Source organism: Strongylocentrotus purpuratus, unplaced genomic scaffold, assembly GCF_000002235.5.
Source record: "Strongylocentrotus purpuratus isolate Spur 01 unplaced genomic scaffold, Spur_5.0 spur5_scaffold_1, whole genome shotgun sequence".
In the NCBI taxonomy this organism is placed as follows: domain Eukaryota; kingdom Metazoa; phylum Echinodermata; class Echinoidea; order Camarodonta; family Strongylocentrotidae; genus Strongylocentrotus; species Strongylocentrotus purpuratus.
Genome location: NW_022145594.1, coordinates 11,670,780 through 11,697,313, shown reverse-complemented (window position 1 = coordinate 11,697,313; position 26,534 = coordinate 11,670,780). Strand labels below are relative to the sequence as shown.

General features: G+C 36.6%; 1 long non-coding RNA gene across 1 annotated transcript; it reads left to right on the top strand.

Annotated features, from left to right (window-relative positions):
• The first annotated feature begins 1,685 nt into the window (after positions 1-1,685).
• Positions 1,686-26,530, top strand: LOC115920915. The gene is made up of 2 exons (XR_004062612.1): positions 1,686-1,980; positions 21,265-26,530. It is a non-coding gene; the product is annotated as an uncharacterized LOC115920915 (long non-coding RNA).
• The last annotated feature ends 4 nt before the right edge of the window (positions 26,531-26,534 follow it).

Here is a 26,534-nt window from a genome sequence, read left to right as displayed (position 1 = left end):
CAAGAAGTGCCTCAAAAAAAGTAAAAATCTTTGAGTGACCGGTTTTACCATACTCGTTTTCCCCAATAGACTGTAGTGTAATGAAAACTGTTTGGCAAATGGTTTTTAAAATGTGTAATTCCAATCATAAATATCTTGATAATCAGACAGGCGATCGGCTTGTGAAATTCATGGGGTTCCTGACTGACCTAAAGGTTTATAATTATCATTGCAGCATGAGCTAAATCCAGAATTTTGTTTCAGAATCTGAGACAAAGTTACCGGATCCCTGTAATCTGCAGCAATTTTACAGTCTCTAGTTAATATATGGGAGACTAAAAGTTAGTACAAGTGCATAACAATATTCCTATTTGACTTGAAACCAACACAACGGTCACATATCAGTCATTCGTAAATCCATTAGTATTGTTTGCATGACTATTCAGCTCCCGTAATCCTGTTTGTGTAAATAAAGATTTCTAATGCTCTCTTGTTTGCTGTAGATCTAAAAGCTGAGCAATGCTTATTGTAATTGTTCTTGCCTAATTACTGTGAGGATCTAAATCTTGCTTGAAATACCCAGCCATTTTCTGACTATTGTTTGCAATATTTGATGATTTATTTCATGATATATGATCTGCTAATGGATATTTTAATTGTAAAACATTTCTTTATTTACACTGTATAGAAAAACAGACATGGCTAATTCAACATCGTATTAAAAGCCTGAAAGTTTCCGCTGTATTTTGAATTTTACCACAATACAGTGTGAGGAGGGACAATGGACAACTTATCCTACAGTCAAACCTGCTTTAGTGACCACCTGTATATAAAGACCACCTGTCTACAAACACCACATTTTTTGTTTCCCTTGAAAATGGTCTCTCATTGACACCTGTACTGAAAGAACCTGTCTACAACGACTACTTTTTGTGTTTCCCTTGGGCGGTCGCTATAGACTGGTATGTCTGTAATAGTATTGGAGTAGATAGTGCTCTTAGATCTTAGATTTTAAGTAGTTTGTCATGAAATCTATTTATTTCTTGGGGATCAGTTAAGAATCCTCCCTCACATGCTTTAATACACAGATTTAGAGCCAGAGACATGTGAAGAGAGAGGAATACCAGTTTTTTTAAACCCTTTTGCGACAATCATTCCACATTTTGTGGTTTGGCTTTACAACTTATGATTAAGAGCCCTAAAAAATATGCCCTATGCATGAGGAGAAAGCGCACACATTTCTGCACATACTTCATTCATTTTTGTTTCATCATTAAATAGCGTTTGATGCCAGGATTTTACAAAGGAAAATTAGCTTTAAAATCCTTTAATTGGCACCATGTGGAGGGATTCAAATTCAATGTTTTTAAAAGAAATTTGTCTTACTCTTTTTCCCCCTCAATTTTTTGACAACAACAATGTCGCAACAACATCAACAAAAAAATATTTTTGCCAATTTGAGGAACAATAATTATGTGATCTATTTAGCTCTGCAGATAAATTCTGTCCTGAAAGGGTTTTATGTTTACCAGTATTTGAGTGCTGACTCTGTGTCAGTTGAAAAATGCAACAAATATTGTTTCCCTATTATCTCAATGGAAAATTCATCATAATGTACAGTTTTTATTGACACAGTGATCCTTAATGGGTTTCAGTCCTCCATGCACATAAGTACAATTACAAATACTCTGCTGCATGTTCAGTGCTACACAACAGAAACATGGTCTGCAAATCAAGACTAACCTCTACCCAAAACTGGGCTCCAAAATGCGCACACAGGCTTAATGAAGTTTTAGGGGACACTGCCGGCTCTATTCATTTCATTATCTATCGTCGTACTGGTAGTATCGTGCTGCGCCGACAAACTCTCTCTTTCTGCGCTGTCCTGCTTCCAATTTTGCTTCCTTCTTGCTTCGCTGTGGGAAATTTTAAATTACATTCGTCAAATTCTTTGCATTTTTAAAGGATATTGGTCATTTTCCAGTTTTATTTTCAGAGATGGTGAGTGTGAAATTTGTATTAGATTGATTTTCGGTAGTCTTTATTGATGATTTGAAGTAGTTTGCTGTTAAGTTTGAACATCTATATTCTAGGGTGCTACAAATATACGTTTTTTTTCTTTTGGGGGAAATTTCATTTAGGCCCGCAGTGTAGAGGACAATTGACCTGAATTGAATTAAATTGAGTTGAATTTGATCAAATTGGAGTGCTATGAAGTGAATTAAAGTGAATTGAATAGAATTAGATTGTGTTGTACTTAGTGGAATTGCACCAAATTTTGATTGAAATGAATGGAATGCGGGATGGAATGGAATGGAGTAGAATAGAATAGATCAGAATAGAATGGAAATAATATTCATTGATAAAACCATTGCTATTCTAAATTCAGTTTTAAGGTAATTACTTACCCGGTCAATTTATGATAGGAGGGTGTAGAGAGAGAGATGTTATTTCACCTCGGAAAATTGTTAATTTCAGTTATAAAGGGGAAAGAGAGAAGGACATAAAGAGTGCGACCAGGAGGATAGGGATGGGGGATACTTTCCCCTCATAAAATTAACAATTTCATGACAAATATAATCAACAACAATGATATATCATTTTGTTTCCATTTAAAAGTAATTAATATAGGTACAGATAAATACTTTTTTTGATTTTGCTATGTGATAAGTACTACATGTAAGTTTTATATGAAAAATTGTTGATGTGCCCCTTTAATGTGCAGGTGGTATTTTGACTTACTGTAATAATTTTTCAATTGAATTTGATGGTCTGAGAATAATTAGCTCTCCTGTGCACATGTAAATTTGATTTAATGTGATATTCATCACATTAAATGCCCAGTTTTTAATGCTTATTTGAAAATTGAATATTCAAAACTGCTGAAGCCGCAAGTTCGAAGGATGCAACGACAGCAACTTTATGACAATAATTGCTCCAGTAATTTGGTGTTTTGTGGTCATTTTCTAATGCCAGTTTAATTTCAAACCTGAACCCATTACTACACGTAATAATAATAATTACAGTGCTTATATAGCGCCTAACACTTACTTTGTCAGAAGTCTCTAAGCGCTCTACAATAATGCAGCATAATTACCCTGGCTTTAGCAGTGCAGCTGTTACGCGCGCTGCGTTTCAAGGAATAAATTCCTACCAGGAATCTGAACTCTAATGCTTTACACATGAAACAGTATGGACATCGAAGGCTTATTGCTAGAAATATGATACCCTTGGATAAATTTCCACCAGAAAAATGTTTGATCACCACCAAATTAAAGCAACCACAAAATCAAAGGCACTGGTGATTTGTGAATAATTGGATATGGGCAGCCGAGCTTTGATCTTGCACATCAAAACTGCAACCCTCAGAATAGTTGATCAAGCATGTTCAAATATAGGGTTGATTGCCTTAAAGGTATAGACCAGGTTTGTAAACGCCCCCTCTCAAAAAAAATGAATTGGAAGCTCTTATTACCAATCATGTGAAAGAATATGTTTTGACTAATACGTGATGATACAAAGTTTGCCAGGAAACCGCCTTCTAGTTGATATACAGTGTGTATTTGGTAAATCATTATATCTATCCAGACCGGATAGATATCGCGCACGTGTCACGTAGTCCCATATACATCTTTCTGTGTACAGTGCTTGTAACTTTACCAAGACTGGGCCAAATTTCTTATCATATTGATGATTCCAGAACCTTGCAGTAGATAATCAACCTTATCTGATCATTTCCACAAAGTTGCTTTCACAATGCAATAGCATGACCAGAACTGGTCTTTACCTTTAATTTCAGTTTTTGCAAAGATTTGTATCTAAATTTAACCATTGCTCACACCTCTGAACAATGTCACTAAAGTGTTTAGAGCCAGCAGGGTGATAACTCTGTGTCAAAGTATATGATATAACATCCATATAGCTCCAAATAGACAGTTCAAAACTACTGGTATATATTTTTTTTAAACCGTACATTACAGGACCTGATGTTGCCAGCAAAGCTAATGAAAAGCGGCCTGTTAACAATACCAAACTTACATTTCATATCATTGTGATGGAATAGAGTAGAGTAAATGAAATTTACAGAATTGAAGAATAACAATTTAGAAATTAAATACTTATTGTCATATTTCTTGAATCTGTCCGTGTTGGTTGCAAGGGGATAGATATAAGCTGGGAGGGAATTCCATGAAATAATCAGGATTAAAAAATGAAGGAATATCAGGTAATTTTGCAAGGCATCTTCTATTTAAGTTCAAGGTATTGTGCTTTTCCAATGCTGATTCACAAATGATTCTATTTCAGTTGCTTTCTAGACAATATACCGCTCTCATGCACTTGGAACAAGTTTATTGATATTTCATACGAATGACTACCTCCTCAGACAATATGACAAATTTCTAAATTGCCACAAGTGGCAATGGCGGCTGGTATTGATTACCTGGCGACTGAATTTGATGGGAATCGTGCATCTGGAGAGAATAAAATCATTTCTCAACTCTTTTTATCTCCAGTTTTTTCTTTACGTTATTGTTATTGTCTCCATGACCTTTTAGAGAATTGAAATGGAAACAGTCTGCGATGAAAATGCCTATAAACAACTGGGATATGTATTCCATGCACGGAGTAATTGAATAAAGTGTAATTTCAACCGAACAGGAAATTTATGTACAGTTTGAAGCACATTGCATGTTCGGTGTTTTAGTTATTTTCGGAAGACAGCTACATGCCTGACTTGTACCCTGAAGCACTTGACATGGTTCAGTTTATAATCTATACAACTGATCATTAATTGTAACTTGTCTCTTAAAGGGGAAGTGCACCCTGATGTTAAAGGGGGTGTAGCATGATGCGACTACATGTGTTTCTTGTGGCCTGACTCAGGGCCATGATACAACTTCTCTCCAATTTGCTCTCATTTTCTTGGTTGCTGATGACGGAATTGATTTGTTTCATACAGGGACTGAATTAAAACATACATGTATTTGCAAAAATTGTACTTAGGGTGGATGTATGATTGAGAGAAAATATACATTTTTAAAGATATTTAGTACAGGGCAAATAGAAAGGAACCTCGCCAGATAAGTCACAGAGCTGCCAATTTATTTTTGATTGTGTTTTGATGATTGATCAAAATTCTTAACTTTTCTTATTTTTTATCAGTTTTTACTCAAAATTTCACAGTCCAATTTCTTTCATTTTTCTGCTTTTATTAAAACCAACTCAATAGGAGGGTTAATTTCCCCTTTAAGGACCAAAAAGTTACTCAGAAAATTGCTTTAACTCTGTGTGAAAGTATTGACTTAATGCCTCTGTGACTTCAAGCAGACTATAATGTCAGAGGCCATTAGGTTAATGTATTGGAAAAGGACTTTGGATTTACCCCAAAGCTATTTGTAAGCTTTGTACCGTTCAGCACATTTGAATTCTTGCTGGCCAATCTTAAGTAGGTTCATATCTGCTGTAGATAGTGAGGAATGGACTTCCAACCATCTCCTAAAAACTCAGTTCATAACCTAAATACTTTGACAAGTAGATCAGGGGGTGTTCACAAAGATCCCAAGTCAAGCTTAACTCTAAGTTGGACTTAAAAGTTATGGAGAGCCATTTGTAGCCTTAAAATTAAATATTTCCAAAAGCAAAATTTTAGACTTTTAGTACATTCCACATCAAGAACATGAAATCTCCTTGATAATAGAAATATGAATGATTTGAATCAACATTTTATGCCTTTTTAAATAACTTTTACAAAATATTTTCAATGATGCTAACGGCTTTCCATAATTGTTAAGTCCAACTTAGAGATAAGTTAAACTTAGGATCTTTGTGAAACGCCCCCCCCCCCCTGATATCAGTGGGAAAATATTATGTGAGGACACTATGAATATATATATGTATAAAATTTATAATTTGTGTACCGCTTGAATGTATCAAATCAACCTTAAAAACTAGAAACTATACCTGGCATTCTATACAGTAGGTTAAAAAATAAAAATAAATAAATAAAGAATTGTATAGGGCTCACACAGGAACCCAAGGCAGGCTTTTCATGTGATCGGTACACTTAAAAGCCCCACTGTACTACTTGTAGCTACTTGCTCCCTCTATATAGAAAACAATGCCTAAACAGTGCCCGTTGGTCCCCCATGGTCCCCTTTTTCTTATGTTAATTGAGACCTGAATTGATGAGATAACCACCTTTCAGTGATCACGCTGGGTAGTCTAATCCCCTCCTGGCCAAACTAGTACAGAGGGGCTTTAAGATGTATACTATTAACCCATATGCATATGTGACCTGAAGTGTCTGCAACAACAAAAAGGGATCAGAAAACTTAAGTGGAGTTTGGTGAATTTATTGCTGTCTGACAAAGGCATTAACTCTTCGGCAGTCTGACAAAGACATTGACTTATTGTCATCTGAATTATAAGTATCTGAACAGAAGGATGCCCAGGGAACCGACACTTAGCTGGGGGGAGGGATGAATGCACTGTTATTTGCAGAAGATGTAGACCCCTTCGACACCTAATGTATGACATGTATAAAGGTTTCAGAACAGAACAATGTCGAGAGAACTTGAGAATCCCTAAGACCCCCCCCCAAAAAAAAACAAAAAAAAACAAACAAAAAAAAAAAAAAAAAAAAACCTATTCTATGCGATTGAGTACACATGCATTTTTACTAGTAAACTCAAATAGAGAGGTTTTTAGGGTCAGTTGAAAATGTCCATAAAAAGCTATATTTATTTCTAAAATTGATATTTGAAGCTCAAATTTTGAATACAGTATAGCCACATGGAACTCCTTACAACGAGAACAAAACAGGTTTTGGTGATTGATACGCTTTAAAAGACAGTACATAAATCCACCCTTCCCCCTTTCCAAGTCCTACAAACATAATTATGAAGATACTTTCAGGTATAACTCAGGTGCGTATGTGTTAATATCTTTGTTAGATGCAATAAATCCACCCCGACTCATTTTCCGAAGCTCTGAATATTAATCTGTTGATATTCTGGTAATTTAGGCGGCAGGGAAAGAAAGACATGTGAAACCACCCCCTTAACCCGTCTAAAGATCTTGGGATTATCCTTCTGTTTGAAACGTAATACTCGTCAGGTGACAGTGGGTTAACGTATTAGTTGATGGGCATGAACTCACCCTTGGGGGGTAGCGGTGAACTCAACCATGAACAGAGCCTCAAATGGGTCGTGAAATATGAATGAACAAGTTCACGAGAGGAAAATTAGGAGAATCCGACCGGGAAACGCAGGCAGCAGATACCGATAATCATCAAAATGCACATGGTGGCAGTCAATATGGTACTCCCTAAAGGAATCGTATGCCTGTACATTAAAGAGTCTTGTCAACTGTTAAGGAATTTCATAGAGGATATATATTATATCAAGTGTAACCTGGATGTAATATTAGAAGGATTAAAGGGTTTAAAACAACCTTAAGAATTGTTGTATTGCATTGAATCAACCTGGATAAGATTTATTAAAGGGTTTTGAGGGTTTTAAAAACAGAAGAAGAAAAAAGAGATTGCATTTTGCAAACAAACCATCTGCAATATGATAAAATAATTCAAAATAACTGAAAAGTGTTTTCTCATGAAAAAAATATTTGTGCGACCTTAAACACAAGAATACATTTAAAGAATGCCTGAAGACAGAATGCAAGGGGGGGGGGGTGTCTACATTTGTTTATGAGCAAAATAAAGAGAACAGAAGCCCCTTTTCTTACCATCGTTTCTTGTAAATGGTCGATTAGGAAAGTGACTTTAATAGTCTAGATAAAGCTTTATGGAAGTAATATACATGTAGTGAAGGATTAACACAAATTTGACTGGTTTTTACTTGCACTGTACTTCATTGTAAATTAACAAGTGCTATGTCGACACACCATTTCTGCACTTCATGGCACTCCTTGCAGTTACTCTCTTCACCTACCATCCCAGTATAGCTTCCTGAATGAGCTGCCAAAGGGATTACTCCACCAAGTAGTACCAAGGGGGAAAGGGAATACACAAAAATAGAAAGAAATAGGACTTTTCTCTTGGGAAAAGGTGAGAATAAGGAAAGGGTTTTTTAATTATTATGAGTGTAGCTTGTCAATGACTGATCCTAGCAAAAATAAAAGTCACAGCCCATAGGCATATCTATACACAAAATGAAAATAAAAACTCTGATGTGTATATGACAGAGCAGGGTGCCATTTTAATTACAGATATTATGTCATGTCAGTGCCTGGTCGAATGCTCTATCTTTGATAAATAGGGCCAGCGATTGGCTCTTATTCTAATTGTGCATTACTTTTGTGGTTAATAGGTTCCTTTAAAACTTGAAAAAAGTTGAAAGTCAGGATAGTGAAAATGGAATGCTAATTTCTGCAAAAGTGTTTTTCCTGCATACTGCACATACATGTATGTGTATAAGAGCAATATTAACATTTCTGTGAAAGGATACATCATGGGCATTTTTATGAACCAACAAATCTATCATACCAGTATGTATCAATGTATGGATTCATTATTTCATAATATCTACAATACACATGTATTAAAAATAAAGACTATGATCATTTGTTCTGAAATTATATTTGAATTATCCAGAAGTTGTAATTGAAGCATTCTGAAATTGAAGTTGTTCACTTGTTCTGAAATTATAGTTAAATGCAGATCTTTACATGAAAACAGAAACAATTATAGCTATTTTATGATAGAAATATCATTTAGCACTGGAGTGAAAATTGTATATTTTCATCGACTCCGCGCCCATCCCTTGTAGTTTATAATAGAGATGTGCAGTAGGCTGCTAGCATCTTGTGTTGTATCTGGGGATTACAATCCCTTTATCGGGCATTAAGAATTGATATTTTCTTCCACGGAGTGTAATTGGCTTTTGTGTTGTGGGAGCATTAGGTAACCTTTCACATTCAAAAGTTGAACTTTCTGCATGGGAGACTGACTCAGCCCCTGCAATATGCATACCTAATGGATACATTAATATTGCAGTGGCTGATTCTGCAATATGCATGAATTTCTAGCTCCATGTGTAAATGTAGAGGTGTTGTGGTCGAGTGGATACGTCGCCGGACTGTCGATCACAAGGTCCGCGGTTCGAGTCCCGCCGCTGCACTAATGTCCTTTGGCAAGACATTGATCTACATTTGCCACACTCCACGCAGGTGAAGTAAATGGGTACCTGGTACGAATTTATTCCTTGAAACGCAGCGCGCGTAACAGCTGCACTGCTCAAGCCAGGGTAATTATGCTGCATTATTGTAGAGCGCTTAGAGACTTCTGACAAAGTAAGTGTTAGGCGCTATATAAGCACTGTATTTATTATTATTATTATGCACTAATGTGTGATCTGTTGCCTACATGGCCACATGAATTCTTTTCACACATGGAGCTAGAAATTTGGGAATGGTACAGGCTCAGCCACTGCATTAACATGCATTAGGTATGCATTTTGCAGGGGCACAACTTGAGTTTGCTAATGTGAACAGTTACCTACATGATACATAAATTCCGTTCTGCATAGGAGACACTGCAAAAATGTTACCCAATGCAATGTAAACCTGCAAGGCATGGCAGAAAATTGCAGTAGCTCAGTTTACTTTACTTATTAAATTCCTCTGCTCTATGTGAACGGGGTTTGGACTTGAATGACAGAAAGCGGCATGGGAGCAATCAGCCTGCAGGAATAGTGAAGCAACTCTGTGATTGGGGAAAAGAACCTCGTAAATATGTGACGTGCGCCGATGCATGCAACTCATTTATTAACTAGATTCTAAGGGTAAGGTAGGATTGTGCTCCTGATATATAGGCTGTAAATTGTGCAGAACAGGGCCCGTCTTCTAAAGAGTTGCAATCGATCTGCCTCAATCGTAAGTCCTCTAATCAGTCGCAGGTTTGCAGTCTCCTATCTCATTATGTACATAGTTGCGATTTATATAAATTGCAAATAAGCTGCAATCAATATCAACTCTTTATAAGTGGGACCCAGGTCTACTTCTTTTTTCTTTTTTTTTGTTGCTATTATTTGACTCGGATGAATTGATTGTCATAAAGTTGCCAGGGATGCTAGTATTCAGGCAATAGCCTGAATTCAGGCCCTGGCGAGTTAATTTGAGACCATAGTATAGGCTTTTTCGTGTACAAAGTAGCTCATTCTACGTGATTTTCAGGCCCTCTGATCAATTCTAACTGGCATCCTGGAGTTGTGTCGGTAATGGGTTCAAATATGACGATTTCAAAAATCAAATGTATGATTCAGTTTCCCAACAGCATGAGCTAAATTCGATGAGAGTTTTGTTTATTCATTTTGCGACTATATAGACTTGAGTATAACATGGTAGATACCCCAACAACTTTATCAAATTTAAGAGGAGGGCTCCTCAACAGAGCTTTAAGATAACTTGGTCATCAAGTGATCATAAGTTAAACCAGAGTTGAAAACATAAATTCTTTTACGTAGTTTGCTCAATAAATTGGTTTACTAACATATTTAAATGTTATGCATACTTTTTTAGCAAAAGTTGTTCTTGACAACCTGAAAGCTTGGATGAGGATTGCCCGACATAGCAACGAGTGATATATGCAGACTGGATTCCAAGTATCCAAGTTCATTCATTAATACCATGATAATGGAATAGCTCGTCACTAAGTCACCTGGAAAGAAACATCCATAGATTTGAATATGTTGGTATACCGGTCTATAATGATGCCATTCGTACATGTTCATACCAATGACCCCACAATGTATCTGTAGATTGAGCCTGGATGAAAGTCCTCCTCCCTTCTCCCATTATATCACCAACTACATGTATTTTCCACTTTTAATCTCGTCTGCGTTGTAAATTAATGATAGCTGATAAGTGTGAAGGCCGTTAATCTTGAAGGTGTGAAGGGACAGGGACTGAGAAGGCAGGTGCTGCCTTTGTGCCACACTTGTTTGATACAATCAGCAACGTGGGGGCTTTCACACCACGAGGAGACATCCTAGTTACGGCGGTGAGCAGACGAGAACCTTTTCATCCCAGGTGCAAAACCTAGTTAAACATGATTTATACAGACGAACAAAATGCCTCGTTCACTTTCATTTTTATTCTTTTTCCTCCCTTGCACATACACTGGAATTATATTTTTATATTTGCTGACATAAAGGCCATCAAACTTCTTCAGGTGCCTGCCTTTTTACCCAACAGTTCTGTGACAAGCTAACAGGCCCATTTTTTTCCTTCTTAATCACACATTGTATACTCAATGTGTACTTGACATAAGCTAGAATAGATTTGGCTGGGGGCAAGTGCCCCCTCTTAAAACCCTGGATCCGTCACTGGCTGAGAAGATGCTGAGGAATAATGAACTAGGGGCGTAATATGGAGAGTGGAGTAAGCCGTTGTGCTTGCCCGTTGAGGCTAGATAAAATGCGTTCACTTTCTAACACGTTTAATTGTTACACAGACAAATTAGAAACGCAAATAAGTCTTTCAGGAAAGACATGATCAGGGGTCAATTGTCTGTCGATGGGCGTGTTTTAGTTTGTTGGTGTAACTGTAAGGCTCTTGCATTTTCCCAGTGTGCATACATGTATCAAAAAGAATCAATAATCGGTGTGAAAGAGGTTTTGAATTTAATCCGTCTAAACTCTATACCTCAATCACAAAATCCAATCCTAGAATTTATGAAGCGCCAATATCTAGTTGCCTAATCAGGGGCTGATGAGACTGATAAACTACCAAACATGTCTGTTTATGATTCTAACAAAACAAATTTAAATTAATGATATACCGGCGCAGAAAACCCTAAATTAACTCAAGCAATGCAGGCACCAACTGCATGATGGTCTGTGTGTCGACAGCCACTTTGAGTCGTTTTTGTGCAGTCTTTTCAAGACAAGACGAGAAGAGACAAACCAATTCACACTGAACTCTTCTTGGCTTTTCGGGCTAATGTTACTTTTCGTTTGTGTGATGTTGATCTCCTAGGTGGGAACGGGGTATTGAATGGTACTTATATTCAATGTGAATGCACCCTTTATCTGACACCTTCTTAAGCCTCATTCAGACATGACGCGCTAAATCGCCTTGAAATGCAAATTGTAGGAAAACCTAATGTCTAAATCAATAGCAAGAGGCAGTTTTGTGGGGGTTAAAAGTAGCTAAGCAAAGCTGTGTGCAAAATGGCCCTTGTGAGTGCTCTCTTATCTGTGTGTTATGAGAAAAACATACAAATGTTAAGCACACTTAGCTCTTAAATCTTATTTAAGTTATGCTGCAGGAGATTAATATTTAAGCTGTTTGCTACCTCTTGTGTGAATGTGAATCAAACCTTGCTATGCCATACTTAATAGCATCAAGACACATCACAGGGCATAATGTACTTAATTATACAAGAATTACTTTTGGTACTGACTGGAATCACTCTTTAAAACGTTTGTATGATACACGCTCTTGCGACAATTGCTCTTCAGTTAATTCTCTATTCTAACCAAATTTTAAGTACAACTGTGGCCCAAGCAGTAAACTTCAAAAACATAAATCTAACCTGCAACCCGATTGCAACCCTAACCCTTATCCTTACTCTAAACCTGTACTTTTGAAGAAAAAAAGCTAGGAGCAATTCTTGCCAAAACAAATAAAATATCATCCTCTGAAACCTGTCAAACATACTCAACTCTCAAATGTTAACACACCTCTTCCCCCCACATGCACATACATGTACTCTGTAAGAAGCATGTACATTAGCCACGATATTGGTAAATTTCTAAGTTTACCAGAATCCACTCTTCAGTAATCTCGATGAGTGATATCTCAATGAGACGGGGAGCCCTACGCGAGACGCTTGCCTCCCAATTTCTGCGAGTCCATGTTAGTTTCAAGCAGTTGATGCTGTAGACATTGCCGAGTCTATATGCACGTCGCCACGATTTCGTTTGTGCGGATCAATAAATGGTTGCATTTCATTGCACAATTTTGCCTTGTAGTTTGGGAATGAAATGGAGGGATGGGAAATGGATATTGCAATTCCTAGATGGTATTATTGTACGAAGTATGTAGTCTAGAAACATGGACTCTCATGTCTTTGCACATTTGTTCTAGTTTAGGATGCCTTCAAGCATTTTAGGGGTATCGTGTGATGAATGGCTGACATTTTTCTTTAATAGTAAGATTGCACTTTGAAATTTGAGAAATCATATTTTTGAACACATCAATCTTTTACTTGTTCTGTCTTGATCAAAACATCTTTAAAGAGGAATGGCAACTATTTTATGAATAATCACATTTATCAGAAGTCTCAGAAAAAATCTAAAAAAACAACAGGATAAGGTTGACAGAAAATATGAAATAAAAGGAAAGAAATGTAACAAACTTAAAGATGAACAAAAATGTAAAGGAAGGGGAGTACAGATGTAGAGAATTAGAAAGCTACTAAAAGAAAAAACTTATTTTATTGACAAAATGATTCAGACTGCTACAGATTGAGAAGAAAAAAACCCCTCTCTTATTGCAATTGATAGCATACTACATCTCTTCAATGCCCTTGTGTGTGTTCTTAACAAAGTTAACAAGATATACATGTATGCAGATGCAGATTTGTGTCAATATAAAGATCCCTCATAAAAATATTCATGGTCACTTGTAAGATCCACATATTGCTTTCACAGCCTAGCTTTAAGTGCACTTCCTCTCGGGCGATGGGAAGACATTTCCATAACGCAATTTAGCAGAAGTGAAACCATTTCACGCAAGGTGATGATGTCCTAGAGCCTTGTACACCTAGGAATAGATAGATAAACATCATCTCATATGGTGGAGTCTTGATCATATTCAAAGATAAAGTTGAGTTCTGGTCATGCCATTGCATTGTGGAAAAAACGAGTGTGGAATTCTGGTCATGCGACTGCATTGTGAAAGAAACGGTGTGGAATCGATCAGAAAAAGTTCATCATGTAGCATATAATTAGTGGTGTGTAGGCCTACTTGAAGGTTCTGGAATCATCAAAATGATAAGAAATTTTGCCCAGTCTTGGTTAAAGTAATAAGCACTGTACACAGAAAGATGTGTATGGGACTACACAGAAAGATGTGTATGGGACTACACAAACATGTGGCATCAAAATGTAGTCCTCATTTTTAAGCTGTTACATGTCATATTGAATGTGAAGGACTTAAAGAGCCATGCTTTTCAGGGAACATTTTTTCTCTGATCTTCTTCCACACTGGCATAATAAAAATGGAAACGCTCTCAAATTATTGTTCACCTCTCCCCAGAACTCATCCTTCTCCTGAAATATCTCACATCCTCACAATGCATTTCAGATGTTCAGAGCCAGAATGGTTTAACTCTGTGTGTTGAAATATATGAGTTAACCTAATGTACATGTAAAGCATATATCCAAGTTTTCTTAAGATAAAATTAATTGAATAGCTTTACCTCCTCAAATTAGCAACAATTAATTGGAATTTCCACTTTTCATGGATTAGAATAATAATAATGGATAGTAAATGAAACAATGTGAATGAAATAATCAACAAGAAAGTAAAATTTAAAAACAAAAATGAAAACAGTGATCATATATTTCTTTTTGCATTGCCAATTTAGAGACTTCAATCATTATTCTCATTTAATGTGCTCTTAAATTGCTTCTGATTGGTTATCAGCAAATTTGACACTGATTTTTGTTATTGTCATTGAAAAAAGCTTTGTGAAACGCCCCCCTGGACTCACAAGTTCCAGTGACTTTTGCACTTTCTGCTCATAAACAATTTTCATTTCAGAGCATTCTGGGTCGAAAGATAAAAAGGTAAAACATTGCTAAAAGGTGACACTAAACTACTGTGGGTTAAAAGCCCTTCTTGGGGGTGTTTCTCAAATATCCTCAGTTGAGTTATATTATCTCTATTAAAGTTGGACATAAAAAATATGGAAAGCCGTTAGCATCTATGAAACTATTTTGTAAAAGTCATTTTTGTAATAGGCATGAAATGTTGATTCAAATCATTCATATTTTCAATTATCAAGGAGAGTTCATGTTCATGATGTGTAATTTGTAAAAAATCTAAAATACTTGAATTTTCGCTTTTGAATATGTTTCATTTTAGGCTGCAAATGGCTTTCCATAATTTTGAAATTCAACTTAGGGTTAAGTTCAACTTAGGATCTTTAATATCGGTACACATCCCCCTGGCTCCAAACAAGCAATACGAAAGCGGGAATATCCAAGGTAGTATTCAAGTTTGGTCCATCTATAATGGATGGCTGATATCAGCGTTGGATCCTTCTCGTTCGTAGAGGATTTCCTCCTATTGTCTGGGGCTCTCAGACAAATCTAATGGACTTTATTTGCTCACAAGTCTAATGGGAAGTTCAAGTGTAAGATGTGCCATACATCTTGCAAAGTAGTTTTGAAATGCAGACCCTATTTTGGGAGCTGACATACTTGATACCGTAGAGCTGTCGTGTTTGAATGGATACATCACCGGACTATCGATCACACAGTCCGTGGTTCGAGTCCCGCCGTGGCACTAATGTCCATTGGCATTAGACATTGATCTACATTTGTCACACTCAACCCAGGTGATGTAAATGGATACCTGGCATGGATTAATTCCTTGAAATGCTAGAGCGCTGTAATGGCAGCCGGGCTAAAGCCAGGGTAATAATCGGGAGCTCCTTGAGTGTCAAGTCTGACAGAAATGAGCGCTATACAAGAACCCAATATTATGATTATAAATAGGTCTACATGTATTCATTGCAATCTGTTTTGAGTCAGAAGGCGTTAACTCGTAAAGATGTAAATATATTTTTACACAGAGTTAATTCTCTTCTGGCACCAAACGGACAATATATTCATGTACACTTTGAAATTTGTAGCAATTTCTTCTAGAGGTATTCTCATATAGATAACAATATGATATGGATTAAAACATAAGGAAATTTGTAGACAAACCTAGGTTTTTGTATGTCATATGACGCATTTGACGCGTTTCAGACCAAGGTTTGTCTGAACCTTGGTCTGAAACGCATCGAAACGCACATTAAACCTAGGTTTGTCGACATACCTCCTTTGTGAATTTGGGCCTTAGGGTCTGAACATCACAGACTATCCATGTATGTTAACTGACCCTGAAGTGCTTTCAAGGAGCTCATATCTGTGTTAGATATGAGCTCCTTGGATGGCATACTGTGTATGTTAAGTACAGTTTGGATCCTGCAATGTTGGAATGATTCAAACCCTTGTATGCTTACAAATACATGTATACTTCACCATATCGACTAAGAAGTGAGAATTTTTTTCCTTCATGTTTTTCTAATTAGTGTCGTTGTTGAGAATTTATAACAATTGCAGAACAAATCTTTTTTGGTGCAAATTTGGTTACTAAAATGCATATTTCTTTTTCCTTGAACAGTACTTTGTAACTTTTTTTTTCTTCTTCCTATTTTGCACTTCTGTGTTGTTTTTTATGGGGGGGGGGGGGCATCTCTTTTTATATTTATTTCCCCTTGTATGTACATAAAAATACATTGGAACCGCTTGTCTTCCACTTCAGATATATATTTATAATTCTCTCCCTCTTTCTCCCCCCCTCCCCCCTTCTTTCCCTTTCTTGCTTATTATCTGCATGTAACACCTACATGTATCTCTGTACACATTTATATTACTTCTTTGTATACATGTACATCTCTCTTGTGCTAAATCTTTATATCATCTTTATGTCTTTTCGACAGTTCTGTGTAGTTTCTATATTTCTCCTTTTTTATATTGAGCCTCTAGCTAACTCCTCATGCTTCCTTCCTCATAATTTACTTTCAATTGCCCCCGATGACTTAACATAATGTATGGTGTCACAACATGGCCTGTGAAATCTAATTACCACCCGAGGTATGGAGTAAACCTGCAAACCTTGTTGGCACAGCGTTCTGTTTCATCAAGTTATCTCAGTTTGCTTGCAGGTTCTACGCCATCTTGCCAAGATGGTGACCTAATTTTAATAGTGAAGTGCTCTAAAGCTTCTTGCCATAAACAGATTAAGACATTAAGACTGGTTGAGCTGAGCTATTTCCCCTTCTTACTTTCTCTTGTCTTGCCCTCCTCTCTCTCTCTCTTTCTCTCTCTCTCTCTCTTGTCTTGCCCTTCTCTTTCTTTCTCTCTTCCTCCTTATCTCTCTCTATCTCTCTCTTTCTCTTTCTCTTTCTCACTCTCTCTCTCGTCTTGCCCTCCTCTCTTGCTCTCCTCTCTCTACCTCTCTCTTTCTCTATCTCTCTCTCTCTCATCTCTCTCTTCATCATTTCTCTCTTCTCTTGGCTCTCCTATAGATTTCTTTCATTTTATCTTCTATTGCTTTTCTTCCCTTTCCTTTGCTGCTTTTCTCTCTTTGCATGTATGCTTCTTCTTCTTTTATCTTGTTTTTTTTTTTTAATCTCTCTCTTCCCACCTATTTTATCTTTTTTCTCTCTAACTTGCCCTCTTGTCATGCTTTCCTTTTTTTCTTCCTCTCTGTAGTGTCACTGTGTATTCAAAGGAGGGCATTTGCGAAACGATTTTTGGTACAGTTAATATGTATGTAAAACCTGCTCAGGGGAGGCAAGCAAAGTGGTCTAAATAGGCAGGTGGTCTTTAAATGCTTGTGGGTTCTTTAAAGGGAAAGTCCACCCTGGTATTGAATTGGTTTTAATAGACGCGGATAATGAGAGAAACGGGTCAGTGACAGTTTGAGCAAAGACCTATTCAAAAGACGAAAGTAGTGGTCTTAAGGTTATGCATGTGGGTTCTTTAATGTAGGTTGCAGTAAGAAAACTAGATCAGGGGAAAGCTTTTATATACAGGCAATCTTAAAGGTAAAGACCATTTTGGGAAACGCCTCCCCCCCCCCCCCCCCCCCCTCAAAAATGAAATGGAAGCTCTTATTACCAATCATGTGAAAGAATATGTTTTGACTATACGTGACGATAAAAGTTTTGCCGGGAAACCGCCTACTAATTGATATATTTGGGAAATTATCATATTGATCCGGCCTGGACAGATATCGCAAATGCACTTCAACATTGAACATTTGGGCATGTATTTCTGCTTTTTTTGCGAATTTAGGTTGAAGCATTGCCATCTAAACCTCTGAAGGCAATATTCAAACAATACTGCATGGATATTTTGCACCCAAAATCCTTGAACCGCAATTTGACCACTAACTGATCTATACCTTTTAATAATACAGGTGGTCAGGCATGGTCGACTGTACCATCATCATTACATTTCTAGCAAAACCAATAAAAGGCACTTCAGACATGACATTAAAACGTGTGTGTCAGTAGAACCACCTTGTCACCGTATTCTCTGCATCATAAGCATTTCCAAGTGTAGAGAGCAGATTAATTGCTTTCAACACGTTATTCTATTTGTATGCACTGTCTATCGTGAAGGCGAGAGGGGATTTTGAAATGCGATGACAATTTATTGGATGGTCTTTTGAGTACCATATATCGCTTCCTCAGCAATTTCATATTGAATTCACAATGAAGTACTTTTCGTTAAGGGACTTTTGTAAGGCCGATTATACGTCCGTCTCACCGTGCGATATTGGGCATCTGAGAGCCATAATATGCATTATTTATGTATGCCCTGTTCATATTGGGGGATAAACCACAATATTACAGGTGTGCATTGGTAGCAATTATACATTTGTGGCTGTTTATATGTTTATGAGCAAGACAGCATGTAATACATATTATGTGCCCTGTTCACATCGGGGGATACCACAGTATTGCAAATGTGCATTTGTAGCAATTATACATTCGTGGCTGTTTATAAGTGTATTGGCAAGACAATACTGTAATGATAATGTGATTTTGCAGTATTGTCTCGTTCATACATAACAGCAATAATATAGAATTGAACTTGTGCGTGAATTTTGCCATGCATTGTATTAAGCAAATGCAATTCAGAGTTTTCTCTAAATTAATCTGCTCTTCCTTCTCAGATTGGCAACATTTATTTGTATTTTCCACTCTTTCATAGTTAAAAAAGAAGTATATACTCAATGAAACAGCATGAATAAAAGTTTTTTTATGAAAATCAACTCAAAATTGTCAATTTGTGCACAAAATTAGTGATGATAAATTTGACTTGGCATTGCCAATTTAGAGATTTTAATGATTTTTCCATCGACATTAAATCACTCTTATTCATGAGCAGCACAACGTCCTTCTACAAGACAGGTCTCAAGTTTCCAGTGATTTTTTCTTATGCACTTTCTGCTTGTGTTCAATTTGTAATTCGGAGCATTCTGCATCAAAAGATGAAAATAAAATGTCACTAAAAGGTTATACTTTGCTGCTATGGATTGCAGCAGAATCTATATATGGCTATTTTAGACACATGAACATGTACATGTAGATGGCAGATGCATGTACAAGTTTGAACAAGACTATTGAGGTAGTGTAACCATACACTGAAGGTGAAAGCCTGGTGTTGTTGCAGCTTTGCTCTTCACGGATTCGAGATACTGTGTTGACGCAGCTATTCTTTGAAAAACAGCCTTTTTCTTTATCCGATTCCTTCTTACCGGTACTGCTTTGTTTGTCTCGCTCAATCTCTGGCTGGAACTTTTCTCTAGCTCTTTGCGTATGTACGTCCCCCAACATCACTTTTCTTCCTGCACATAATGCATGACCAGAATTGATCAGAATCACAGACAGCCACAAAAACTTCAATCCATTTAATGTTGCATTTAAGTAATTATGCAGTTCATGATAAAGTAAGTTTTGAATGAAATTTAATATACACAGAGTGCAATACATTTCTGGCAAGGTTATTTGGGGTAATTTTTTTTTTTTTGCTTCACGACCTGGATGGAGTAATGTGGAACACCAGACACATGGCTGGCTTTCTACTAAAATGTAAATGTACTGCTTATATCGTCTCTCAGCGCTTTACAGATATATTTTAACCCCAGTCATCGGATTCATTCACGCACAATGTGCACCATCTCCACTCCTTTGGGAGTATTCCTACCATGAAGTCATATGGCAATATCGCAATTATACATAAAAAACTTTTGTCATCCTACCGGGTCCCCATTTTTTATCCTCCTGGGTATGGAGTGGCCAATGTAGATTAATGCCTTGCCAATGGACGTTAGTGCCATGTTGTGGATCAAACCAATGCCCTTTGCATTTCAAGTCAAGGACTTAAAGGGAGGCTTTACTACTTCAACCAGAAGGGATTAGACCACACAGCGAGCCAGCGAGGTTACTGTGACAGGTGGCTATCTCATTAACTCAGCTCTCATTTAACATAAGAAAAAGAGGATCATGGGGGACCAACAGGCACCGATTGGGGAAGTTTTCTATATAGAGGGAGCAACAAGCTACAAGTAAGACAGTGTGCCTTTAAACCACTCGACTACGACACCTCTACAAATGCACATACATGTAGTTATCGGTCCCTACAGAACCACCTTTGAAATTAGATTAGCGTGCTCTGTGTGCAGTACACATCGATGTATTCACGAACTTGAACGTGCCGACACCGGCTAGGGATAGGAAATGTAATAAATTGTGAATTGCTGAAGTGAACCGACATAGTTCATGATTACAGTCACATGCGAGAGAGACACGCTTTACACATGAAGGATATTAGGTTCCATGGTGGTTTATTGAACATGTCATTCACATTGATTTTACATAGTGCACTCCAGAAACAGTTTCCTCACGATTGAATTCTATTAAAAGAACTTAGGTGAACGTGGCTGTATTGGTAGGGAAAGGCACTCTTGGGGATGAACGGTTTGACTTTAATGTGTGTGTAAAAGGCTCTCTGAGTGATTATATTTCAAGCTTTACAATTTTGACGTGGCGTCTGCATTCTGCTAATACTTTGTATTAACCAAATTGCTAAAACTTTCTCACTCACCTCCTTACATGACAACTTTCTTCCATTGTTTTTATATATGTATGTATTATCTTTCAAATATGTGACTTCAAGTTTATGAAATTCATTGACGGCCTGTAGTAAGATCGTCATTCTATGGACCTTTTTGTTATGGATGGACTAATAAAGAATAAGAAATGATAATGTGAACTGAAACTACATAAGCTCAGATTTGAAAGGAAAAAAAGTGCCTGTACTAGGATGAAAAAGAAAATGTATGATTATGCAATACAAAATAAATGAAGAATTCCTTGCAAGGGAAATCTCATGCTTTGAACATTTTGTGAGGAATTCTTTGTTATTGATTTCTCATGTAATTGTCTTCTTTTTTGCTTTCTTTTCTATACAGGCATCCACTAAGGCAGATCCCCCCAAACCAGCCAATCAGGAGGAGGAGGAGGAGGTCGACATTGACCTCGGTGACCCCGACGTCCAAAGCGCAGCTCTCAAAATCCAGGCCGGGTTCCGCGGCATCAAGGCACGAAAAGAAGTCAAGGACGTCAAAGGGAAGGAGAGCAAACCAGGGAGCTCCTAGGACAGTCCAAGAACTCTTTAATAAAACAACACATTTTATACTCGTTATTTAGTCCTACGACACGCCCGTACTCGTAGAGCTAAAACTATTTATACTCGTCAAATAGACAGCGTCATTTACATTATAGGTGTAGGAAAGTAAGAGTCATAGAGGGGTAGACATGGATTGATGTCCAAAGTTAAGAAGAAATTCTAGATGAGTGAGTTTTAGAACAGTGCCCATCTACAGCAACAGTTTATTGCAGAAAGAGCTTGTTTTGGAAAGGTGTATCAAAAAGGGAAATGCAAGTTCTTTCTCAAATGATTAGGTACTTGTAATTCTCCACCCTCTTTCTCCCTTTCTTCTACCCCCCCCCCCCTATTCCTTTCTACATCTTCTCTCTCCTTTCCCTTCCTATCCCCCTCTCTCGCTCTCTCTCTCTCTCTCTCTTTCTTCTTCCTCTTTCACCTTTACATGAATGAAATACCACTTTTTTTACCAACAGTTTAAATATTATCACATATGAAACCCAAAGTGAAAAACAAAAAGACTTGCATCACGTGACTCTGTAACGACTTGATTGCTTCTATCGTTCTCGGTCACCCATGTGTAACGCAGAGCTGAACAGTGTCAAGTTTGACAGGTCGATAACTGCCGCATGGTTTATGATCGTGCTGGCTCCGGACCATTAGTTACTGCATGCATTTTACAGGTTCTAAGTATTGGAACACTCCTTTCTTTAATCAACCTTGGTGTTTAACTCCTCCATGTGGGGAACAAATAACCTGTCCTAATGCCATCTTGGATAATTGGAAAGCAATAATTGATGATTAATCATTCGCTGAATGCGTTTGGGAGTACGTTCCAACCTTTTCTCAAGGTACATTATCGGTACAACTATGCAAACTTCTTGTTCATTCTCTAGTTTAAAATTCATGCTTTGATTCCACAAGATCCTGAATGGATATTCCACATGACTCAATTCCAATGATAGAATTCAGAGTTCCACTTAAATGAAGTCTTTCTGTACCATGTTTTATCATATTGCGTGATTATATACAGTGTACTTTTGTTCATGGATAAAGGTATGTTCTCTATCATGATTTCAGATCGTTGCACAACTCCAATGTGAGCACAAGTTTGTCTCGGTATCGTATGTGTTCGTACATGTATGTTGTTCCTCCTTTACATGCAAAAAAAGGGAGTATTCACACTTTCAAATAAGGCATACTGTACATCATGCAGATCAGGGAGTATAGTAGGAACACACCTTTTCCAGGTTGCAATCGTGGTGAATTCATACCATGTACACGTACATTTAGATCAAATTTCCACCCAGGACTTTGCATCACAGCAACCATTCATCTACATGTACATGTAAGTGTGTATATTCACACCTGAATGCCATGTTTATTCCGTATTCACAAATCTATTTGTTGTATAATTCCATATTTCACATATAGTAATTCCTATTTTGATATCCATATGTATTTTTGCAATATCATCATAGAACGTGTATTCAAAGCAATGAAGATTTGCAAAGCCATTCCATTATATACATTTTCATAGCAGAAGGAAGTTTGAAACACCTTCTAAAGATTGCATATGTCGAAAAAAGACATGTGAAATATATAGCATGGCAAAAAATGATATCCAATCTGTATTCCTGTAATAAATTTGCAGCACAGTACAAGCAGAAGATATATAGCCATGGTAATCTCCCTACTCGATATTCCATTGCAAACAGAACTATCATAAGTGCATTGATTTGCAGAGTCGATGCTTTCACAGCTGTTGATAGATTTCCATCAGGAACCAAAAATAATAAATATACCCAAAACCAGTCGGGCATTGCCTGCCCTGGACACAAAACTCAATTACTAGAACCCTAAAAAGGTCAACACGGTGGTTTTTCATTAAGGAATCAGCCATTAAAATCAATATTTCTTGCCTTGCTGTCCTGTTCAAGGTAAAATGAAATTCAGGCTACATTTCGAGATGAGCTGACGATAAAGCAATACATGGGGAGTTATGTTGTAGTCTACGATTGTATTCGGACGTATATAGGTCACAAATTGTTGTTTGTCCTCATTATTTAACCCCTTTAACTACTAAAATCAAAGATGCGATTTAAGACATATCATTCCTTATCTTTTCACTTGCAATGATACAGAGATAGCTGTGCAGAAGTTGAAATGCTTCTTGCATTATTCCATACTGGTACTTATACTATGCAATGCATGCAGGTAATTTACATGAATAATGGTAACATGCATGTATATTTCATTCACTTGAAGTGAAAATAACAAATAGCAAATAGTTAATTTCACATACTCTGTGTACACAAATCAAGATGTATATTACAAGTTGTACATGAAATTTACATTTGTTGTACTTTTGTACATATGTGCATGTAACTTGCATGTACAGGGCTGTATCTACATTTACTTCGCTGTGAAAAATGGCGGTGGAACGCATAACAGGATTGAATTTAAAAAGTACAACATTCGTAAAATATATCCTGTTTTTCATGTCAGTATGAGAAGATATTGTAGCAAAGAAAGGGCTGAGGTAAATTTATAACGATAAGCATTTGGAAAAGCATTCAGAAATGGTTAATTTGTCCTTTTTTTTTCTTGGATGAGGACAGGAAAAGTGGCATCAAAACATGCAGGGAATACATGTTATGCTGTTTAAAGCATTCTACAAACTTCATGACGTATCTTTCAGTGTATATAGTTCTTCTCGACTGGTTTATTTAAGATGGTAAAGAAAAAATAGTTGATCTTTAAGTTGATGTAACATACTTGAGCAATAATCCAACCAATAATTCAAGATTTGTATCAAGTTATTAGACAGTGCCTTTGTGGAAAATCTCACGAATACAGGTACAGAGTTTTTTGTAGAATTTCTAAAGTTTTGCAATCTTTCTAGCAATACTTCTCTCTGTAATTTCTTTCTTTTTGCATTCAAACTTAAAGGATGTCAATAACCTGCCAAAAAAATGCAGAGGTACACATATCGCAGAAGCATGGAATTTCATATTTTGCAGTTGTCAGTGAAATGTAATAATCATACCATACGATATATATGCATGAGTCTTGAAAACATTCTCGTATTCAATCGAGGATCTTTTTGAGCCTAAGGCAATGGCATTGTCCATAATGAGATGCTCCAGAAATAAGTTTGGTACGTTAGCCAAGAGAAAAAGGTCAGAAAAGATGTTCATATTTTGATGCTCTAGGGCATTATTCGTCCACGCTTCTTATGCACAGGCAAGCTGTATTCATCGTCGTATTATGTTACGATTGTAAGCTCAAATCTATTTATGCCACCGTTATCTACTCCGCTATCTTGTTTTTTGGAGTGGCATAAATATTCAAAGTGTTTTGGAGTGGCACTTAAGTCCATATCGCGCTTGCTGTTACGACTATAGTGCATAGTTGGAATTCCTCTGATTGTATGATTGGAATTTCAACTATGTCCTTCAAGTCTTTAATTGTGGAACAGGGCTTTGAAGTGTTGTAAAGCATATGGGAATGTGTTCAGATGGCCTATTTAATCCTAAGGGTATCCTGGACTAAATGCATATATGCATATGGAATGTGTTTAGACGGCCAATTCAATCCTTAGTGTACCCTGGACTACATGCATATACATGTAGCAATGTGTTCAGATGGCCAACTTAATCCTAAGTGTACCATGGATTACATGCATATACATGTAGGAATGTGTTCAGATAGACGACTTAATTTCTAAGTCTATCATGGATTACAAACATATAGGACTGCGTTCAATGGCTCACTTAATCATAATGCATATTATGACTGGTATTTATTCTATGCATTTTATGATAAGGTTCCTTGTTACATGTGGCTGTACATAATTATAAAAAAAAATCTTTGAAAGAGTGCGTTTAGATGGCCACACCACCAATCTTATCCAATGTACGAAGAAACGAGAAGTGACTTTTGAAATTTATGCTCCTATTGTTTTGTTATTGACAAAGTTTATCTTATTATAAAACTAAAACATGATACCCCAAAAGTACACCGTCTTACTTGTGTACATTAATGTCCATTGCAGTATACAAAAGAAATAACCTGCTGCGATATAATTTCATCCAGTTATACTTTGGAGCTCCTCCTCCTCCTCATTATTTAGCTTTTAATATTGATATATTTGTATAACAAAATCATGTACAACTTAGAGTGTTAAAAGAAGAGAACATAGTTACATGATATGGGTATGTAGATAGAAATTTGTTGTCATGTTTTTGGTACTGATATATGTATATAAACAATGTTTTTATGTAAAGGCTGTTCGTTTATATAGAAAATGAAAGAAGTTATTATTCAGTGTTAAGTTTGATTTCTGTTTTCTGACTTTTATTGAGTTAAGAAACATTGTTTATAATCTCACATTCTTATAAGTTATATGTTCATATTTTAGAAGATTAATTATGGTCATGGTAAAATATCATTTGCAAATAATAAATAAAAAGAAAGAAGAGAATAAAGGTAACCTCCTTCTTTCTCTAGAATGAAGATTGCAACCTATTTTGAAATCACTTTTCTGGTGATATTTGTCCTTATATTCTGGTGGGGGGGGGGGGGGGGGGGGTTCCTAAACTTGAAGGGTGTAAAAGTGAATGATAACATGAAGGAAGAGATAATAAAAGGCACCTGTTGTCAAACACTCCTGAATGTTATATGAAGCCTTATACTATTGTGGTCTACTACTAACGAATGCTTTGGGGGTTAATCATATTTTTTTAGGAGCAAAGGTTCAATTTATGCAAAGGCCTTTGTTTTTTTCATTTAACATCGGATCACTGCTTTAAGAAAGTAAATAATGTAAGGAAACCACTTTTCCATATGCCTTTTTTGTAAGCCAAAATAAAAAAAATCAGTTGTATTAAGTTACTTTTAATATTATTATTCATTATTACTTTTAAGTTGTAAAAAATGTAAAGTTATGATTTATTGGTAAAGCCCTGGTTTATTTATGGTTTGCTTCAGATAGGCTAATTTGTGCAAAAGGCATTTTTATTGTGAATAAAAGTCATATTCGCAACAGTTTATAAACTGTTTTTATCGTTCGCA